This window comes from Phyllobates terribilis, unplaced genomic scaffold, assembly GCF_046119375.1.
Source record: "Phyllobates terribilis strain yellow unplaced genomic scaffold, ASM4611937v1 Scaffold_12__6_contigs__length_324123572, whole genome shotgun sequence".
Taxonomy (NCBI): Eukaryota; Metazoa; Chordata; class Amphibia; order Anura; family Dendrobatidae; genus Phyllobates; species Phyllobates terribilis.
In genome coordinates this window covers 154,002,350-154,023,163 of record NW_027362772.1, presented here as the reverse complement: position 1 = coordinate 154,023,163, position 20,814 = coordinate 154,002,350, and positions in this window count along the sequence as shown.

The window sequence follows — 20,814 nt, the reverse complement described above, 5'->3', positions numbered from 1 at the left end:
CTCCTATGACGTCGGCGTCTGCTGGGCTCCTTCCAGGACCTTACGCAACGTCCGGACGTGAGGCGGGGCTTCAGTTCTCGCGGGCTTTTCGGAGTCCACGCCCCTCTTCTTCCTGCGCGGCGTCTTCAAGATGGCGTCCAACGGCGGGAAAACTCCACGGATGGCGGGAAGAAGGCAGAAGATGGCGTCCAACGGCGGGAAAACTCCACGGATGGCGGGAAGGAGGTGGAAGATGGCGTCGGATGGCGGGAATCTTCACCACAGGTAAGTTTAAAAGTCTCTTTTTCAGGCGCGCAGTACCCGGTGGTTGCGGGCACGGAATCCTGCCGACTACGCCAAAAGTTGACGCGCCCCTGGGCCTGCTGTGTCGTGCGGCATCGCGCGCACGGGGGCTTACCCGGAGCCGGATCAGATGGGGGTAGTAGTCTCGTGGCGGTGACCCAGTCCGTGCCCAGGGAGTCAAACTGAGCGGCAGTATTTAGCAGTAGATGTTATATTGCTCGACTACGCCACCCGTTGAATGCGGTCATGAGACCGCCGCTGCAGGGCAGACCGCTGAGGCCGGTGGTACGGTTGTGCAGCGGGGATGGTATAACCCCCAACGGGAGGGGTATGGCCTCAGGGCAGCGGACGTGGATGATGAAACACTCAGAGACGGTGCGGTGTAGTTCAGGGTCTTTACTGGTGGCAAAGGTAGACCCTCCCGGAGTACTGGCTAGCGATCGGGGCCTGGTCAGTCCGTGAGCAGATGGAATCTTCCCTGGCCAGGCGGAGTTGTAGGCCTCCCCAACTAATCGTACTCTTCTGGCTACCTTGCTAGAGGCGGGTAAAAGTAGCCCACGTCCCTGAGTGTACCGTGTGGTGCTCACCCGTATGGCCGGTGACTCGGGGCCTTCTGGTAGCTTCCGCTCCACGACGGCGGTGCTGGTCCCTTGCGTGTGACCGTGCCTTCGGGTTTCTTGGCCAGAGGACCTGAAATCCCCTGCCGGGCGGTTTCTGCTGCTGGGTAAGGATTAGTCCCCACAGCCTCGGACTCCGGGTCCGGTAAGAACTCTTCAATCAGGGCGAGCTCTACAGCTTCCAGCCCCTGATCTCTTTTAGCACAGCTCCCACACAGCTCCTGATCTTTCTTGCTCCTAAAGCTGCTCCACTACAGACCAGACTGTGTCTCTGTCTGTGTTCTCTCACTCTCTTCTAACCCTGCCTCAGCCCCAGCTTTATATAGGGGAAGTTCTTCCCCTCCCAGGACTGGGCAGGAGGTGTGGCATGCATAGGATGTCTGACCAGGAAACCTCCCACCTGCTCACAGACGTAATATTGCTATTACTGTGGAAACCAGACCCCTGGGGTGCCACACTTCCGGCGCAACTTCAGACACCGCTCAATATACAGTGATCGGCAGCTGTAACAACGCCCCGGCACTGACTGACAGCTCAGCAGTACATCAGTACAGATCCGGCTGTCAGTCTTTACAGGGAGCGGTTACAGGGGCCGCTTAGCCGGCTGTCAGTCAGTGCCAGGGTGCGGTTATAGCCGCCGCTCACTATGTACTGAACAATGACTGAAGCCACGCCGGCCGCGCCTCTATGACTGAAAGCTGGAGGCTGCCGTGGGGAATAAAGTGCATTTCCTCCCGGTAGCCGGCCTTTCAGTAAGACGCCCGGCAGCTTTATAAACCTGCAGATTAACCCCATATCTGCAGGTTAATAGCGTTTAGGGACATGACAGGTTCCCTTTAAAGTATAGAGTGAAAACCACCGGTGGCAGAGCTTCACCAAGGACAACTCACCGGCGTCTAAATGATGTGCACATACCCTTAGGCTACGTTCTCACAATGAGTTTTGGGTGAGTTTTTTATGCTGTATATTTTCGAAAAAAATTCAAGTAACCTATTTTACTTAATGGGGCAGAAAATCTGCTATATCTAAAACTCACTAGAAGCTCATTGTGGGGACGTAGTCTTATACCTCGAAAATCAGAGGGTCCGAGTCATCATTTTGCTTGTTTTTTTAACAATTGATAGCATGTGAACCCCTCTTAGTAATCCTGCAAAACCTTTACTAAAATCTGTGCTGTGCCGTCATAGGGCCCAATACAACATTGTATTTTTTCAAGTCCCTTTTCTCTTTTGTATCATTTGATTTTTTTGTGCCAAATTCCTGAAAGTGGCGCACCTGGTTCATGGATTTTGCCCAAAATCAAAACTGTATTTTTTTTTGTCTTTAAACCTTTTTGTGTCTTTGTATCGCAAAAAAGTGGCATGCTAAAATGTTGCAAAGTTTGTGCAAAAAAACCTCCCGGACTACAGAACACAAAATCACTTGAAATATATTTGAGTAAAAATGTGACAACTTTTTAAAAAGTCACAATTAGATAATTAGCCGGAAACCCCATAATGATCAATGAAAAAAAAGGGAACGCTGCAGACTTCAAAAAGGCGCAAATTAAAAGAAGAACAAGGCGCAAATGAAAAACACTAAAAACTAGAAAAAAAAGGTGCAAATACACTAATGAATTGTCCCATAGCTTTATAACAGTGCCATAATATGCAGCTTGTGTTGGAACACCCCCCATTATAAAGGGGAACGTGACATCTAGTAGTCAGGTGGTATTACATTTCCAGGAACAGCACAATATGGAGGTCACAGAAGATACATGAACTGTTCCTTCATGGAGGATATTTTATAAAATGAACACGCGGTATCTATACGCTATGGGGGAGTCACTTACATGAGGGTCCGCATGGTCCATAGCAATCTTGTGGAGGTCCAGCAGAGCCTTATTTACGCCCTTTTCAATTTTCAAGGCATTCTCCATAGCATTGGTGCCATTCCCCCATTCATCGGCCTCAGATTTGTGGAGCAAAAATGGACAAAACATTTCATTAATGGCGGATAAATAACGACTTCTATCTACGGATATCTACGCACAACCTGAAGTGACATTCCCTCCAGGTTTCATAATTTCACCTGATTTGTACCTTACAGTCCAAGTGTTTTCATCATCTAGGTAGATCCAGGTATGGGAGTAAGTTAGTAGCAGCGAGGGCTTCATGCTTCTTGGAGGACCAATACCGGCTTGGGATATTTTTATGGACGTTATTCCATAATGTCTACAAGTCTCAAAAACTCTATTTCTTCAGAGCAGATGTCCGTCCTGACAGACTATTGACCAACATCTGCTAATTGGCTGCAGAGGACATATCAAGTCATAGCAATGTCCGGAAAAAGCGGTGCTGAAGTCCTAAATGTAATAAGCTGGGGATGTGCAGTAGTGGACAACCCCTTTAATGAACTTGATTACTTAAAGGGGATGTCCACTAATCAGACAACCCCTTCTAAATCCCTATGTTTCTCCCCAGTAAAATAACACTTATATTCACCTTCGGTGTTGGTGTTGTACCAGCTGTCTCGGCACTGGCTCTCCCGGGGCTCATGTCACATAACAATGGCACTGGCATACCGCTAATAATGGCAGACCCCGCAGCTGCTTTGCAACTGTGAGACAGGTGGCGATGTCAGCACAGGCATCGGGCCCCCCGCATCCAGCATCACACTTTCAACTGTATCCACATTCTGGATGCAGATACAATTGAAAGGAATGATGGAGGAGGGAACCGTCTGCTCCCTCCTCCATCATTCTCCTCTGTGCTTCTGATGTCTCAGCTCAGTGGACGTGATAACGTCCCAAAATCGCGTCCACTGTGCCGAGCTGAGCATAGTTTCAAACCACATGCTGCAAAGACCAGAACAGCAGGGGAATGGGGAGAGGTGAGTATTTTTTTTTTAATTAATAAGTAGTTTGTGAGGGCCATCATATTATTTGGAGGGCAAACTGGAAGGCCATGATACTATTTGTAGGGCTACTTGGAGGCCATCATATTATTTGAAGGGTTATTTGGGGGGCATCATCATATTTGGGGTGCTAAAATACTAATTTTAGGGCTGTCTTGGGGACCATCATACTATTTGGAGAACTATGTGGGGGCCATCATTCTACTATTTGGAGGATTATGTGGGGAGCATCATACTATTTGTAGTGCTCTGTGGGGGCCATTATACTACTATTTGAATGGCTATGTGTCAGGCTATCATACTATTTGGAGGGCTATGTGGGGACCGTTCTATTATTTGAAGAGCTGTATGGGGACTATTATACTATTTGGAGGCCTATGTGGGGTCCATTATATTATTTGGAGGGCTGGGTGGGGACTATTATATTGTTTAGAGGCTTATGTGAGGACTATTATTTTATTTGGAGCGTTGTGTTTGGGCCATTATACTATTTGGAGGGCTGTGTGGTGAGGGGCATTATACTGTATAAGTGGCTGATGGGGGTCATTATACTGCTTGGGTGGATAGTGGGGGCCATTACACTGTATGAGGACCATTATACAGTGTGGAGGGCTGTGCGGGGTCCATTATACTGTGTGGAGGGTTATGCGGGGGCCATCATACTGTGTAGAGGTCACTGGGGTTTATCATACTTTGCGGGGGTACTGTAGAGTCATCATACTGTATGTGTGGAGGGTACAGTGGAGAAATTCACTGTGGGGGTATCTTACTGTGTTTGGGGGCACATTTTTGGCCATTAAAGGAGTATCTTAGTACGTGGGAACACTAGGGGGCTTCAATTGGGGCAAAATTACTATGGAAGGGTTGCAAACTTATGAGGTGTGCTCTTCTGTGACCCCGCTGAATATTAATGTTTTTTTGTGGGGGCTTAATTATTACTTCTGCTATGGGACCCCATGATTTCCATGTATGCTCAGGGAAGGTGATAAATCATAAATTAGCTGAATGGAGCTCAAAAGAATAAAAACAAGAGTAGTTACTTCTCCAGTCAGATCAAACTCACTGATGATATCCCAGTTAACTCATTCTGCAGCCAGCAATAGAAATCTTGCTTTAATCTGTTCATATAATCTTATATTTGTGATTCTGCTATTACTATGATGTGGCGTTCTCATCGCAGGCGTTGATACCATGTAAAGGCCTCATACAGGGTCGGACTGGGGTGCCTAGGGCCCACCAGGAGAATTGACTCTAGGGGTCCACACTACAGCATCCATAAACGGTTGTATTACTCGTTCATTTTTCGGCCTCTCCCACTAAAACGTGTGCCTTTTAGCAAACTATACAGTGTGTAAAAGAGAACTGTATTGTGTAGTGCACTATATCAAAGTGTTTCTTGTTAACCAACTTATTTATTGTAGTTAACAGAATCTGTAATTTACAATCAGTAGCGGTTTTTCTTACACATGGCCATTCCTTGTTCTAGGTAAACCACCCAGTCCCTCAGCCAACTTAAACAATTTTCAAAGTGAAGAAAAAGTCATAATCACACAGCCTCACTGCGCATGCGCTTTAACGCGCTATGTTCCCAGAGCATGCGCAGTGAATCTGGTAATCACAGAGCCTCATTGCGCAGGCGGCCGGACATCTACAAGTGCGCCTGCGTCCCACAATATCAGCGCTGGTCAGGAACAGGATTCAAATACATGGACGGCGCCAGCAGTGAGTGAATGCTGCGCTCGCCCTTGACTGAATATGACAAGCACGCCCCTATGATTGAAAAGGCAGGTAGGATATAAGTAGGGCCGGCGTCAGCACCCGGCGCACCCGGGCAAGTGCCGGGGCCCTGAGCAGGCAGGGGGCCCACTGGCGGTCGCGCACCCCGTTGGGCTATGGGCGGAGGAGAGCGGTGTCAGCGCCCGCCCTTCTCCCCCGCTTGCTCAGGGCCCCGGCAGCCGGATACTTACCTCTCCCCGTGCCTCTGCAGATCCGCCGTCTTCCTGCTCTGCACTCTCTGTGACGTCTCAGGTCAGAGGGTGCGGTGAAGTCTTTCCACCGCGCCCTCCCCCTGAGCTGTCACAGGGAGCACAGAGCGGAAAGACGCCGCCAACGCTGGAGTCCCGACCCGAGCAGCTGCAGCAGGTGAGGAGGGAGGTGAGTATTTGATTTTTTTTTTAATGTATGGAGGCATGGGGCATAATATGGGGGGGGGGTGACATCCTGCATGGGGCATAATATGGGGGGGTGACATCCTGCATGGGGCATTATAAAGAGAGGGGGGTTGACATCCTGCATGGGGCATTATAAAGAGAGGGGGGGTGACATCCTGCATGGGGCATTATAAAGAGAGGGGGGGTGACATCCTGCATGGGGCATTATAGAGAGAGGGGGTGACAGCCTGCATGGGGCATTATAGAGAGAGGGGGTGACATCCTGCATGGGGCATTATAAAGAGAGGGGGGTGACATCTTGCATGGGGCATTATAAAGAGAGGGGGTGACATCCTGCATGGGGCATTATAAAGAGAGGGGGGCTGACATCCTGCATGGGGCATTATAAAGAGAGGGGGGTGACATCCTGCATAGGACATTGTAAAGAGAGGGGGTGACATCCTGCATGGGGCATTATAAAGAGAGGGGGTGACATCCTGCATGGGGCATTATAAAGAGAGGGGGTGACATCCTGCATGGGGCATTATAAAGAGAGGGGGTGACATCCTGCATGGGGCATTATAAACAGAGGGGAGTGACATCCTGCATGGGGCATTATGAAGAGAGGGGGTGACATCCTGAATGGGGCATTATAAAGAGGGGGGGTGACATCCTGATTGGGGATTATAAAGAGGGGGGGTGACATCCTGTTTGGGGCATTATAGAGAGAGGGGGTGACATCTTGCATGGGGCATTATAAAGAGGAGGGGTGACAGCCTGCATGGGGCAATATAAGGGGGGGACATCCTGCATGGGGCATTATAAGGGGGGGGGACAGCCTGCTTAGTGCATTATGTGGGGGGAACAGCCTGCATGGAGCATTATACGGTGGGGGGACAGCCTGTATGGGGCATTATGTGGGGGGTAACAGCTTGCATGGAGCATTATAAGGGGGGAGACAGCCTGTATGGGGCATTATGTGGGGGGTAACAGCCTGCATGGAGCATTATATGGAGGCCAGTATCCTGTATGGAGCGTTATAAGGGGACCAGTATCCTGTATGTAGCGTTATATGGGGGCCAGTATCCTGTATGGAGCTTTATAAGAGGACCAGTATCCTGTATGGAGCGTTATATGGGGGCCAGTATTCTGTATGGAGCCTTATATGGGGGGCAGTATTCCGTATGGAGCCTTATATGGGGGCCAGTATTCCGTATGGAGCGTTATATGGGGGCCAGTATTCCGTATGGAGCCTTATATGGGGGCCAGTATTCCGTATGGGGCCTTACATGGGGGCCAGTATTCCGTATGGGGCCTTATATGGGGGCCAGTATTCCGTATGGGGCCTTATATGGGGGCCAGTATTCCTTCATGGGGTCTTATATGGGGGCCAGTATTCCTTTATGGGGCCTTATATGGGGGCAAGTATTCCGTATGGGGCCTTATATGGGGGCCAGTATTTCGTATGGGGGCCAGTATTCCGTATGGGGCCTTATATGGGGGCCAGTATTCCATATGGGGCCTTATATGGGGGCCAGTATTCCGTATGGGGCCTTATATGGGGGCCAGTATTCCTTTATGGAGCCTTATATGGGGGCCAGTATTCCGTATGCGGCCTTATATGGGGGCCAGTATTCTGTATGGAGATATGTGGTGCCCATTATACTGTACGAGGACTATGTGGGGTCATTATTCTGTATGGAGCAATATATAATGGGGCCCATAAAACTGTATGGAGGACTTAGTGGTGCCCATAATACTGTATGGAGGACTATATTGTCCGGTCTGCACTGTGTGCTGCGAGGATTCTCCGGCTTCTGAGCTATTGTAGAATTTACAGTAGATATCACTCATGTAATGTAAGAAGTGAAATCTTTGCATTGTACTATATATATAGATTTCTCTGCGGTATCTGTGCATCATGAATCGTGGTATGTGTTAGAGGGGCCCACTGAGACTCGCCCGGGGCCCAGAAAAACCTGGAGCCGGCCCTAGATATAAGTATATTAAACGTTATAAATTCATTATAGCTGCAGTGATTTTCATGAAAACAGCTTGCTAGTGATGCACATTGCGTCACTACCAACGCTATGGGGGCAGTGTAGAGGGCAGCTAGGACGTGACAGGTTCTCTTTAACCCCTTAAGCCCCGCGGGTGGTTTGCACGTTAATGACCGGGCCAATTTTTACAATTCTGACCGCTGTCACTTTATGAGGTAATTACTCTGGAACGCTTCAACGGATCCCCCTGATTCTGAGACTGTTTTTTCGTGACATATTGTACTTCATGATTGTGGAAAAATTTCTTCGATATCACTTGCGTTTATTTGTGAAAAAAATGGAAATTTGGCGAAAATTTTGAAAATTTTGCGATTTTCAAAATTTGAATTTTTAAGCCCTGAAATCAGAGCGATATGTCACACAAAAGAGTTAATAAATAACATTTCCCACATGTCTACTTTACATCAGCACAATTTTGGAACCAAAATTTTTTTTTGTTAGGGAGCTATAAGGGTTAAAAGTTGACCAGCGATTTCTCATTTTTCCAGCAAAATGTATAAAACCATTTTTTTAGGGACCACATCACATTTGAAGTCACTTTGAGAGGTCTTTATGACAGAAAATACCCAAAAGTGACACCATTCTAAAAACTGCACCCCTCAAGGTGCTCAAAACCACATTCAAGAACTTTATTAACCCTTCAGATGCTTCACAGGAATTTTTTGAATGTGGAAGAAAAAAATGAACATTTAACTTTTTTCACAAAAATGTTACTTTAGACCCAATTTTTTTTATTTTCACAGGGCTAACAAGAAAAAATGGACCCCAAAATTTGTGTGCTTGTGTGGCACTCCGAGGCTTACTGGCATCCCCCACACTCTCACAGGGATCCAGGCTTCACCTCCACCGGAGTCCACCAGGCCTCACCAGGCTTCCCACGAGCGGTGTTCCCCACACACAGGGAACAGCCTCGTGCCGCTCACACGGTGCCCACACAGGAGCTCCCAACACCCAGGAACTCCTACACACCGGAACACACCTGTCACAAATCACACAGGGTTTATATATACTGCAGCACACACACAGATAGGACCTTAACTGATGTCAGAGTCATGTGTCCACACCCTCTGTGTGCATAAGGACCTGTGTGATGTCACAGTCATGTGACCAGTCCGTTAAAGAGGAAGGTACATGGTCATTCAAAAACACACCAAACCATTAAAGGGATGTCTGCTACATCACTATATATATATGTATGTGTGTATATATATATGTGTATGTATGTATATGTATGTGTGTATATATATATATGTGTGTGTGTATATATATGTGTGTGTATATATATATATATATGTATGTATGTGTGTATGTGTATATATATATATATATATAAATATATACATATGTGTGTGTGTGTGTGTTTGTACATACATACATACGTGGTCAAAATTGTTGGTACTCCTCGTTTAATGAAAGGAAAAACCCACAATGGTCACAGAAATAATTTGAATCTGACAAAAGTAATAATAAATTAAAAATCTATGAAAATGAACAAATGGAAGTCAGACATTGCTTTTCAACCCTGCTTCCACAGAAGTTTTTAAAAAATGTAACTCATGATATAGGCCTGGACAAAAATGATGGTACCCCTGAAAATAATGTGACAACAGATACATGTTAAATCAAGTTGTGTCCACTAATTAGCATCACAAGTGTCTACAATCTTGTAATCAGTCAGTGGGCCTGTATATAGGGCTACAGATACTCACTGTGCTGTTTGGTGACATGGTGTGTACCACACTCAACATGGACCAGAGGAAGCAAAGGAAAGAGTTGTCTCAGGAGATTAGAAAGAAAATTATAGACAAGCAAGTTAAGGGTAAAGGTTATAAGACCATCTCCAAGTAGCTTGATGTTCCTGTGACTACAGTTGCACATATTATTTAGAAATTTAAGATCCATGGGACTGTAGCCAACCTCCCTGGACGTGGCAGCAGGAGGAAAATTGATGACAAATCAAAGAGACGGATAATTCGAATGGTAACAAAAGAGCCCAGGATAACTTCTAAAGAGATTAAAGGTGAGCTTCATGCTCAAGGAACATCAGTGTCAGATCGCACCATCCGTTGTTGTTTGATCCAAAGTGGACTTCATGGGAGACGACCAAGGAGAACACCATTGTTGAAAAAAATTTCATAAAAAAGCCAAACTGGAATTTGCCAAACTACATGTTGACAAGCCACAAAGCTTCTGGGAGAATGTCCTATGGACAGATGAGACAAACATTGAAGTTTTTGGCAAGGCACATCAGCACTATGTTCACAGACGGAAAAGTGAAGCATATCAAGAAAAGAACACTGTCCCTACTGTGAAACATGGAGGAGCTCTGTTATGTTCTCGGGCTGCTTTGCTGCATCTGGCACAGGGTGTCTTGAATCTGTGCAGGGTAAAATGTAATCTCAAGACTATCAAGGGATTCTAGAGAGAAATGTGCTACCCATTGTCAGAAAGCTTGGTCTCAGTCATGGGTCTTGCAACAGGATAATGACCCAAAACACACAGCTTATAACACCCAAGAACGGCTAAGAGGAAAACTTTCAACTATTCTGAAGTGGCCTTCTATGAGCCCTGACCTAAATCCTATTGAGCATCTTTGCAAAGAGCTGAAACCTGCCATCAGGAAAAGGCAACCTTCAAACACGATACAACATAAATAAAACTGTTACACTCGTGCCTGGACTGACTGGCGTGAGCGTGATTAGTGATCCCACTGTACCATGAACCGAGGAGTGCCTGGAGGGGCATAACTAAGTATCTACCCGATCCGACCAAGGTCGCACGGAGGCTAACGACTCCGTGAACCAAGGAGGAACCGAGCAGAGGGACCAGGTGCTACTCCAGGTTAGACCCTGGTCACAGCTGTTGACCCACACCGGGGAATGCAGGAACGGGCAGGTTAGGCTGGCACACAGACAGTTGGGTATTGGCAGGCACGGCTGGAGTGCAGACAAGAGGATACTGGCAAGCACGGCTGGTATGCAGACAGGAGGGCACTGGCAAGGCACGGCTGGTATGCAGACAGGGGGGTACTGGCAAACACGGCTGGAGTGCAGACAGGGAGGCACTAGCAGGTTGGAGCGCAGGCTGGATAGGGTCCAGTACAAACTGGGATTCAGGAACAGAACCGCAGATGCGGTAGACAAGCAGAGCAGAGAGGAACCGCTGGAACGGTAGGCAAGGCAGAGCAGAGAGATACCGCCAGAGCGGTGAGCAAGGCAGAGCAGGGCGAAACCGCCGGAGCGGTGGGCAAGGCAGAGCAGGAGGAACCGCCAGAGCGGTGAGCAAGGCAGAGCAGGGCGAAACCGCCGGAGCGGTGGACAAGGCAGAGCAGAGAGGAACCGCCGGAGCGGTGAGCAAGGCAGAGCAGAGAGGAATAATGAATGCACTTGGGCACACAAATCATCAAGATCTGCTGACGGCAACTCCTTTTGCAATGCTCGACCAATGAAGTGCTTGATGGGAGTCAAATCCGGAGATGCTTCTGGCCATGGTATCATGTTTAAGTCAAGCATGCTGCTCACAGTAGCACCTGCAACATGTAGCTTAACATTTCCATGTTGAAAAATAGTTACTGAGGCACGTTTAAGAAATGTCCATATCACTGGTTCCATGACCAAATCAATGTAACACTGAGCAGTTAGTATACCTGGAATGAAGACTAGAGGGGTCCTGCTACCATATATTATTACACAGCACACCATAATCCCGGGAGTACAATCGGTGTGACATTCTTTCTCGAATGCCAGTATTCTAATCTAGTCCAATTCCTCATATATGCCTACACACAGTATGATACCACTTTCATGGCCCCACAGTGGCTATCACACTCAATATGATGCCCCCACGGTCCTATTACACACAGCATGATGTACAGTATGATTCCCCCTGACAATACATTTCCCCACACAGTACATTGAAAGAAGACATCCATTGTGTTCTACCTATAACCTAACATGTTGATACAAAGGAAGGCAAAAGACCCATGAGGCAGATGCTAATTGCCCCCTATTAACGAAAAAATCCTTCCCAACTCCACTAATGGCAATTAGACTAGTTCCCTGGATGAACGTCCTATCACAGAATCTAGTTCCCATAACCTGTAATATATTTTTCAACAAAAGCATCCGGGCCATACTTGAACTTGTTTAGTAAATCAACAATTACAATATGATGTTCCCGAAAGTCTGAATATTAAAAATGGTGAACATTGGACATAATTTCAAAAAACATCACAGTAAAAGATAATGCCTTACCAACACCAGGTCAGATTACCAATGCACTGCAGGATGCAGCAAGCCTCCATGATAAAGGCGGGGGCAGCACATGTGCAAAATACTGATGCAGACAGCCACTCACTAACCTACCAATTCATGGAGGGGGTGGCTGTGTAGTATTATACATGCACACCGATGGAGTCTGCATAGGGCGCCAGTCACACAGATATGTGTGATACACAGTGTCTGGCTTGCAGCCTATTGATGTCTTGCTTGCAGCGTATTGATGACGCCCATAGTATTAGATCAGGCGGGTTGCCCAGAACTATATACATGCACCCCCACAGGACAGACGCCCCAATTCACCCAGCCAACACTAAAGAGGCCTGGCTGCATCCTGCAAAAAGATGTGCAAAAAAGATGAAAAATAGTATATAAGATAAGTACACCACATGAGGTATTGGACGATATTTTGGCCAAAATACGCAAGCTCACAACTCCATCGGTGTGCATGCATAATACTACACAGCCACCCCCTCCAAGAATTGGTAGGTTAGTGAGTGGCTGTCGGCATTAGTATTTTGCACATGTGCTGCCCCCGCCTTTATCATGGAGGCTTGCTGCATCCTGCGGTGCACTGGTAATCTGACCTGGTGTTGGTAAGGCATTATCTTTTACTGTGATGTTTATGTTCCCGAAAGTCCCGTAATTTCACTATTCTTAGAGTAAAGAATCGCCATCTATGATGACTGAGAAACCATCTTTCTTCTAGTAGGAGAGGGTGCCTCCTTGTCATCGTTGAAGGTCTATATGTAAAAAGTTCCTTAATAAGATCTCTATACTGTTTCTTCTTATATTTGTACATTGTAATAAGATCGCCCTTAAACCTTCATTATTCCAAACTGAATAACCCTAACTTTGATAACCTGTCTTGGAATTGCAGTGCACCAATTCCCTTAATAACCTTGGTTGCATTTGTCTGCATACGTCCTAGTTCAACTATGTCCGTCTTATACACCAAAGACCAAAATTATACACAGTATTCTAAATGTGGCTGAATTAGTGACTTGTATACAGACAAAACTATGTTCTTATCATAAGCATCTATGCCTCTTTTAATGCTTCCATGGTTCTATTTGCCTTGGCAGCAGCGGCCTAGCACTGGTTATTAAAGTTGAGTTTGCTGTCCACCCATACACCCAAGTCTTTTCCAGTGATGGTTTTCCCAGTGTTTAGTACATAATTGTACATTGTAATTTGTCCCAAGCAAGAACATTTATCTACATTAAACTTCAATTGCCATTTTTCAGCCCAAACCTCAAGCTTACATAAATCCCTCTGTAATATTACATTATCCTCCTATGTACTGATAACCTTGCAGAGTTTACGATCATCTGAAAATATTGAAATTTTACTCTGTATACCCCCCAAAAGGTCATTAATAATTGTATTAAATAGAAGTCCCAATACTGACTCCTGGGGTACACCACTTTTAAATGTGACCCAGTTAGTGTGTTCCATTAATAACCATCATCTGTTTCTTATCACTGAGCTTTTTTTTGTTTCTTTCGAAATCATCTATACGGTTCCAGACATATGGACCTTTTTAAGTGCTAATGTTTATGGTATTTACCAAAGAAGCAGTCACCCAATGACACTCTTCCTTCAGAGAATCTTCTGGGCCATGGAAACTGGCATGACTTTGGGGTTACTTGTAGTTTTGAATGATTCATTTTACTATTCAATGTACTAAAAATGGGGAAAAAAATCCATTTGTGGTGAAATTGGACCAAATACTGATAGTGGGACGGTAGCCTAAATCTCGGTCTCCTTTGAAGCTCAGCATATAGATGAGCTCCAGAGGAGCACCAAGACAGCGGGCACAGGGCCCTCACTGTCCTAGTGACCCATCAGCCCCCGAGATCATGTCACAGGGCACAGATGGGAGCTGGTAAATGGAAGCAGTGGCACTGGTTACATTTACGTGCTGCTGTCAGAGATTGACAGCAGCATTTAAATGATTAACTTGTCGTAATTAATTGCTGTACTTTTATGTTAGAGGAGCAGGAAAGAAGGAAAAGCCGAGCTGTGGAGTTAGTATCAGAAGAACGTACCAACTCCAACTGCAGGTAGAAAAAAATGTAAATACTTATATATTGTTAATATTGTATATTATAAATTATTTTCATGCATAAATTGCTGAATATTTACTATTATTTGTTGCAGTATATTTGGTATTAGTAATTATTATAGTTGGAAATTTGACTTACTGACACCACAGCCCTAGTTAAAAGGGTTTTCCACAAGTGAATATATTTATATATATACTAGATGGTGTCCCAATTCTAACGCATCGGGTATTCTAGAATATGTATGCGGCCGACTGGGCGCAATCAGCAGAGTGGTGTTTAAATTTGGCGCCAATCTCACTGATTGGTCGCGGTCGGCTGGCGGCCGCGACCAATCAGCAGAGCGTTGTTTAAATTTGGCGCCAGAGCATTGTTTAAATTTGGCGCCAATCTCGCTGATTGGTCGTGGCTGGTGTCCGCGACCAATTAGCAGAGCGTTGTATAAATTTGGCGCCAATCTCGCTGATTGGTCGTGGCTGGCATCCGCGACCAGTCAGCAGAGCATTGTTTAAATTTGGCGCCAAAATCGCTGATTGGTCGCGGGCAGCGTCCGCGACCAATCAGCACAGCAGTGTTTAAATTTGGCGCCAAAATCGCTGATTGGTCGCGGGCAGCGTCTGTGACCAATCAGCACAGCAGTGTTTAAATGTTGCGCCAAGATCGGTGATTGGTCGTGGCCGCTATTTAAATGTGGCGTCCAAATCGGTGATTGGTCGCGGGCAGCGGCCGCGACCAATCAGCACAGCGGTGTTTAACTTTTGCGCCAAGATCACTGATTGGTCGCGGCCAGAGACCGCGACCAATCAGCGAATCGTATAGGTGAGGACCGGGGAGCAGAATCGTATTGGTGAGGACCAGGGAGCGCCGCTGCCTGTGTGGCTACTTCCGCTGCGAGAAGCCGGGAGATGAGCGGCTTCTCGCAGCAGAAGTATCCCGACCCGCAGCGCCGCTCCCCGGTCCTCCCTTGACACCCTAGCCGCATGGAGGTCAACGCCACTGCCTGTGCGGCTACTTCCGCTGCGAGAAGCCGGGAGATGAGCGGCTGCTCGCCGGTCGGGGTTCTTCTGCTGCTAGCGGCCGGGAGATGAGAGCCTCGCGCCAGTCATCTCCCGGCTGCATCGCCGCTGAGCTCCGTCCCGCAGATGAGCCTCTAACGGCCGCCATCTTTTTTCTGAAATCCCGCGTCGCTGATTGGCCGCTGCTGGACCAATCAGTGACGCGGGATTTCCCCGACAGACAGACAGACAGACGGGATAAGACGATTATATATATAGATATACGCGGTGTGCAGAATTATTAGGCAAATTGTATTTTAGAGGATTATTTTTATTGTTGATCAACAACTATGTTCTCAATCAACCCACAAGACTCATAAATATCCAAGCTTAATATTTTTGGAAGTTGGAGTGGTTTTTTTAAGATTTGGCTATCTTAGGAGGATATTTGTTTGTGCAGGTAACTATTACTGTGCAGAATTATTAGACAATTTAATAAAAACCAAATATAATCCCATCTCACTTGTTTATTTTCACCAGGTAAACCAATATCAGTGCACAAAATATAGAAATAAACATTTCTGACATGCAAAGACAAAAACCCAAAAAATTAGTGATCAGTATAGCCACCTTTCTTTATGATGACACTCAACAGCCTTCCATCCATAGATTCTGTCAGTTGCTTGATCTGTTTTCGATCAACATTGCGTGCAGCAGCCACCACAGCCTCCCAGACCCTGTTCCGAGAGGTGTACTGTTTTCCCTCCCTGTAGATCTCACATTTTATGATGGACCACAGGTTCTCTATGGGGTTCAGATCAGGTGATCAAGGGGCCCATGTCATTATTTTTTCTTCTTTTAGACCTTTACTGGCCAGCCACGCTGTGGAGTAGTTGGATGCATGTGATGGAGAGTTGTCCTGCATGAAAATCATGTTTTTCTTGAACGATACCAACTTCTTCCTGTACCACTTCTTGAAGAAGTTGTCTTCCAGAAACTGGCAGTAGGTCTGGGAGTTGAGCTTCACTTCATCCTCATCCCGAAAAGGTCCCACAAGTTCATCTTTGATGATACCAGCCCATACCAGTACCCCACTTCCACCTTGCTGGCATCTGAGTCGGAGTGGAGCTCTCTGACGTTTACTGATCCAGCCTCTGGCCCATCCATCTGGCCCATCAAGAGTCACTCTCATTTCATCAGTCCATAAAACCTTTGAAAAATCAGTCTTAAGATATTTCTTGGCCCATTCTTGACGTTTTATCTTATGCTTCTTGTTCAAAGGTGGTCGTTTTTCAGCCTTCCTTACCTTGGCCATGTCCCTGAGTATCGCACACCTTGTGCTTTTTGATACTCCAGTAGCATTGCAGCTCTGAAATATGGCAAAACTGGTGGTGAATGGCATCTTGGCAGCTTCACGCTTGATTTTCCTCAATTCATGGGCAGTTATTTTGCGCCTTTTTTGGCCAACACGCTTCTTGCGACCCTGTTAACTATTTGCTTGATTGTTTGGTGATCACGCTTCAAAACTTTGGAAATTTCAAGACTGCTGAATCCCTCTGCAAGACATCTCACAATTTTGGACTTTTCAGAGCCCGTCAAATCTCTCTTCTGACCCATTTTGCCAAAGGAAAGGAAGTTGCCTAATAATTAAGCACACCTTATATAGGGTGTTGATGTCATTAGCCAACACCCCTCCTCATTACAGAGATGCACATCACCAGATTTACTTAATTGGTAGTTGGCTCTCAAGCCTTTGCAGCTTGGAGTAGGACAACATGTATAAAAAGTATCATGTGATCAAAATACTCATTTGCCTAATAATTCTGCACACAGTGTGTATATATATATATATATATATCACACTATAATACAGTATGTCTTTTTTAGTTGAACAATTGGGATGTGGCTGCTGGGACCCCCAGGATGCCCAGTACTGAATCCAACTGGTTCTTATACATAAACCTTAAGTAGAGCCACATGAAGGTAAAAGGATCAGAGTGCCTGAAAAATGTATGGATCAGAAGGTGTTTTTCCCTGGATTGACTGTCATTCGTAGATGTAACAGAATCACTGGTCTTCTCTTCCACTTTTGGCTGAGGATTAGAGGATTAACATGAAACATGGAAACGATATTCTCTCATCAGACATATATGATGTTTAGTACTGATATGCCATAAATGTCAGTAGTATTACATTAAATGCAAAGGGACATTAATCAATTTGAAATGATTCTTTTTAGTTTTTTTTTTATTAAGAATTACATGGAAGAATGAAGAGATGTTCTTGGAGGGCCTTCTTCTGCAGATGTTACTTGCTGGTCAGAAGGCCACAGGTAGATGGTACAAGTCCTTCCACACAGGTGCATCTTTAATGGTGGACATGCTGTACTAGGCATTAGACATGAAGGGTTTTTCACATTGAGATGTTTGTGTTGCTCCGATGACAGGGAGCAAATATGCAGCTTTGTCTGATGGAGCGAGCAACCCTGGATAATCCACGCCGGCAAGATGATATCAGCCGGCGGAAGGTGGAACCTGTGAGAGGAGACAAAGAGACATAACTAATGTAAGTAATGGGACTACATATTAGAGCAGGGATGTCACACTCAAACACACAGAGGGCCAAAATGAAAAACTTGGACCCCACATAATCCTACATACAGAATAATGGCCCCACATAGTCCTCCGTACAGTATAATGGGCCCCACATTGTCCTCCATACAGAATAATGGCCCCAAATAGTGGTGGTGGTTCTGTTGTCGTGGGTCAAATATAACCACCCTGCGGGCCAGGTTTGGTCCACGGGCCAGAGTTTGACATGTATGTATTAGAGGATACTACTGTAGTGTCACTGTGACAGGATGATAGAGGAGTCGTATCCATACAGATGTACGGGGTCATTGTCAGTAATCCTACAGATAATATCTGCTCCACATGACTCCTTCTCACTGACTGACATCATGCAACATGGAGCTTATTGTTACACTTACCTCTTCTACTTCTTCTCTCTTCTACCTTCTCTGTTTTTTGTCGATCTTTCGATGCAGATTTTCTTTTCCCCTGAACTGGTGATTCTGATAAAAAAAACAAGAAAAAGATGTATATTATAAACTCCTAAAAGATTAGCTTTGTATCTTTATATAGAATTCTGTTATTCTTGTACCCTGTAGTCCCGGTAATTGATTATTGCACCATAATAAAGAGAATATGTCATATATACATAAAACCACCTGAGGGTCTGAGAATTAGATTGCCTTGTGAACTGATTAATATGAAACCTGTAGGTTTTCCGATATGTGGTGTCTAGCCAGGGAACTATGTCCCCTTATTAACATGATAACACTGCGGCATCCTGCAAGTAATATCTTAAAATAAGTTAGCTAAAACCTCAGTGCATTCTTAAGGTGATAAGGATCAGTATAGGCCTAGATGGAGCCATGGGTGCAGTATTCAGAATCAGTTTGGCAGAAGACTGAATGGCTTCTTATGCATTAAAAATTATAACCTATGAGGCTATGTGCCCACGTAGCAGATTTGATGCAGAGCGTTTTTGCCTCTCTCTGGCAGAAAAAAACGTATGCAGATTTACATGCAGATTTACATGCGTTTTTTCTGCCAGAGAGAAGCGTTTTTTCAGCATTTTTACATGCGCTTTCGCATGCGTTTTTTCAAGAAGTTTTCCAAACGATTTTGAGCATCACTTGGAAAAGTGCTTGACAAGTTGGTCACACAATTTAAATCCATGCAACCGGCATGGATTTATATAGTGTGACCGAGTAATAGTTAAAAAAAAGAATAAGAATGGTAAAAAATGAAAAAAAAAAGATTATACTCACCTTCCGGTGTCTTCCCGGTGTCATCTCTGCTGCGTCCGGTCTCTTGCAATGCTCGCGGTGCTGTGAAGGACCTGCGGTGACGTCATTGAGTCATGTGATGGGTCACATGACTCAATGATGTCATGACAGGTCCTTCACAACAGCGCGAGCATTGCAAGAGACCGGACGGCGTGGACAAAACACTGGGAGGACATCGGAAGGTGATTATAAGCTTTATTTTTTATTTTAAATTCTTTTCTTTACAGATTCTATGGTACCCAGGTCTGGATGAGAGTCTCCTCTCCTCCAGACTTGGGTACCATCCGCACATTAGAAAGCGCCAATTACGCAAGTACAGATGCAGTCTTGCGGAATTAGCGCGTTCTAATGCAAGTCAATGGCGGCGATTACGCTGCGCGTCCGCAAAATTAATGGACATGCTGCGTATTTTTGAGCGCAGCATAAACGCTGCGGAAAAATACGCAGCATCGGCATTGAAAGTGCGGAATTGCATTGGAGACCATGGGGGAAGGTTTACCAAGCGTTTCCCAAGTGTTTACGCTGTAGAAATTCCGCAGCGTAAACGCTTGAAAAACGCATCGTGGGCACACAGCCTAAGAGTGAGGATTTTTATAAAATGAAATGTTGGGCTGTTTTCACATTACACTTTTTGACACAGGCTGCAATAGAATGACCTATAGAGCTATACATACCTGACAATATGGATGACTGTCTGCCTTCAGCAGTGAAACACTGCTTGTCATCATCAGACTTAGAGGGGGGAGAATCTTTCTGCATCTGGTTGTCATCAGATTTAGAGGGGGGAGAATCTTTCTGCGTCTGGTTGTCATCAGATTTAGAGGGGGGAGAATCTTTCTGCGTCTGGTTGTCATCAGATTTAGAGGGGGGAGAATCTTTCTGCGTCTGGTTGTCATCAGATTTAGAGGGGGGAGAATCTTTCTGCGTCTGGTTGTCATCAGACTTAGAGGGGGGAGAATCTTTCTGCGTCTGGTTGTCATCAGATTTAGAGGGGGGAGAATCTTTCTGCGTCTGGTTGTCATCAGATTTAGAGGGGGGAGAATCTTTCTGCGTCTGGTTGTCATCAGATTTAGAGGGGGGAGAATCTTTCTGCGTCTGGTTGTCATCAGACTTAGAGGGGGGAGAATCTTTCTGCGTCTGGTTGTCATCAGATTTAGAGGGGGGAGAATCTTTCTGCGTCTGGTTGTCATCAGACTTAGAGGGGGGAGAATCTCTCTGTGTCTGGTTGTCATCCTCAGATTTAGAAGGGGGAGAATCTTTCTGCGTCTGGTTGTCATCAGACTTAGAGGGGGGAGAATCTCTCTGTGTCTGGTTGTCATCAGATTTAGAAGGGGGAGAATCTTTCTGCGTCTGGTTGTCTTCAGACTTAGAGGGGGGAGAATCTTTCTGTCTGTTTGGTAGAAGAAAAACATATAAATTACAAGTGAAAACAATAGATACGGATACAACACCTGTCTGCAAAGCCCATTAGGACATCTGAATAACATGAAGGGGATGCTGTGCTCAAGACCCTCTTCTACCAGCAAGAATGGAGAATCACTAGCAATATTTATTTTCCTGTAATGAACTGGAAATTAAAGCTGGTCATAGTTATCAACTTTCATCACCAGCGTTATCAC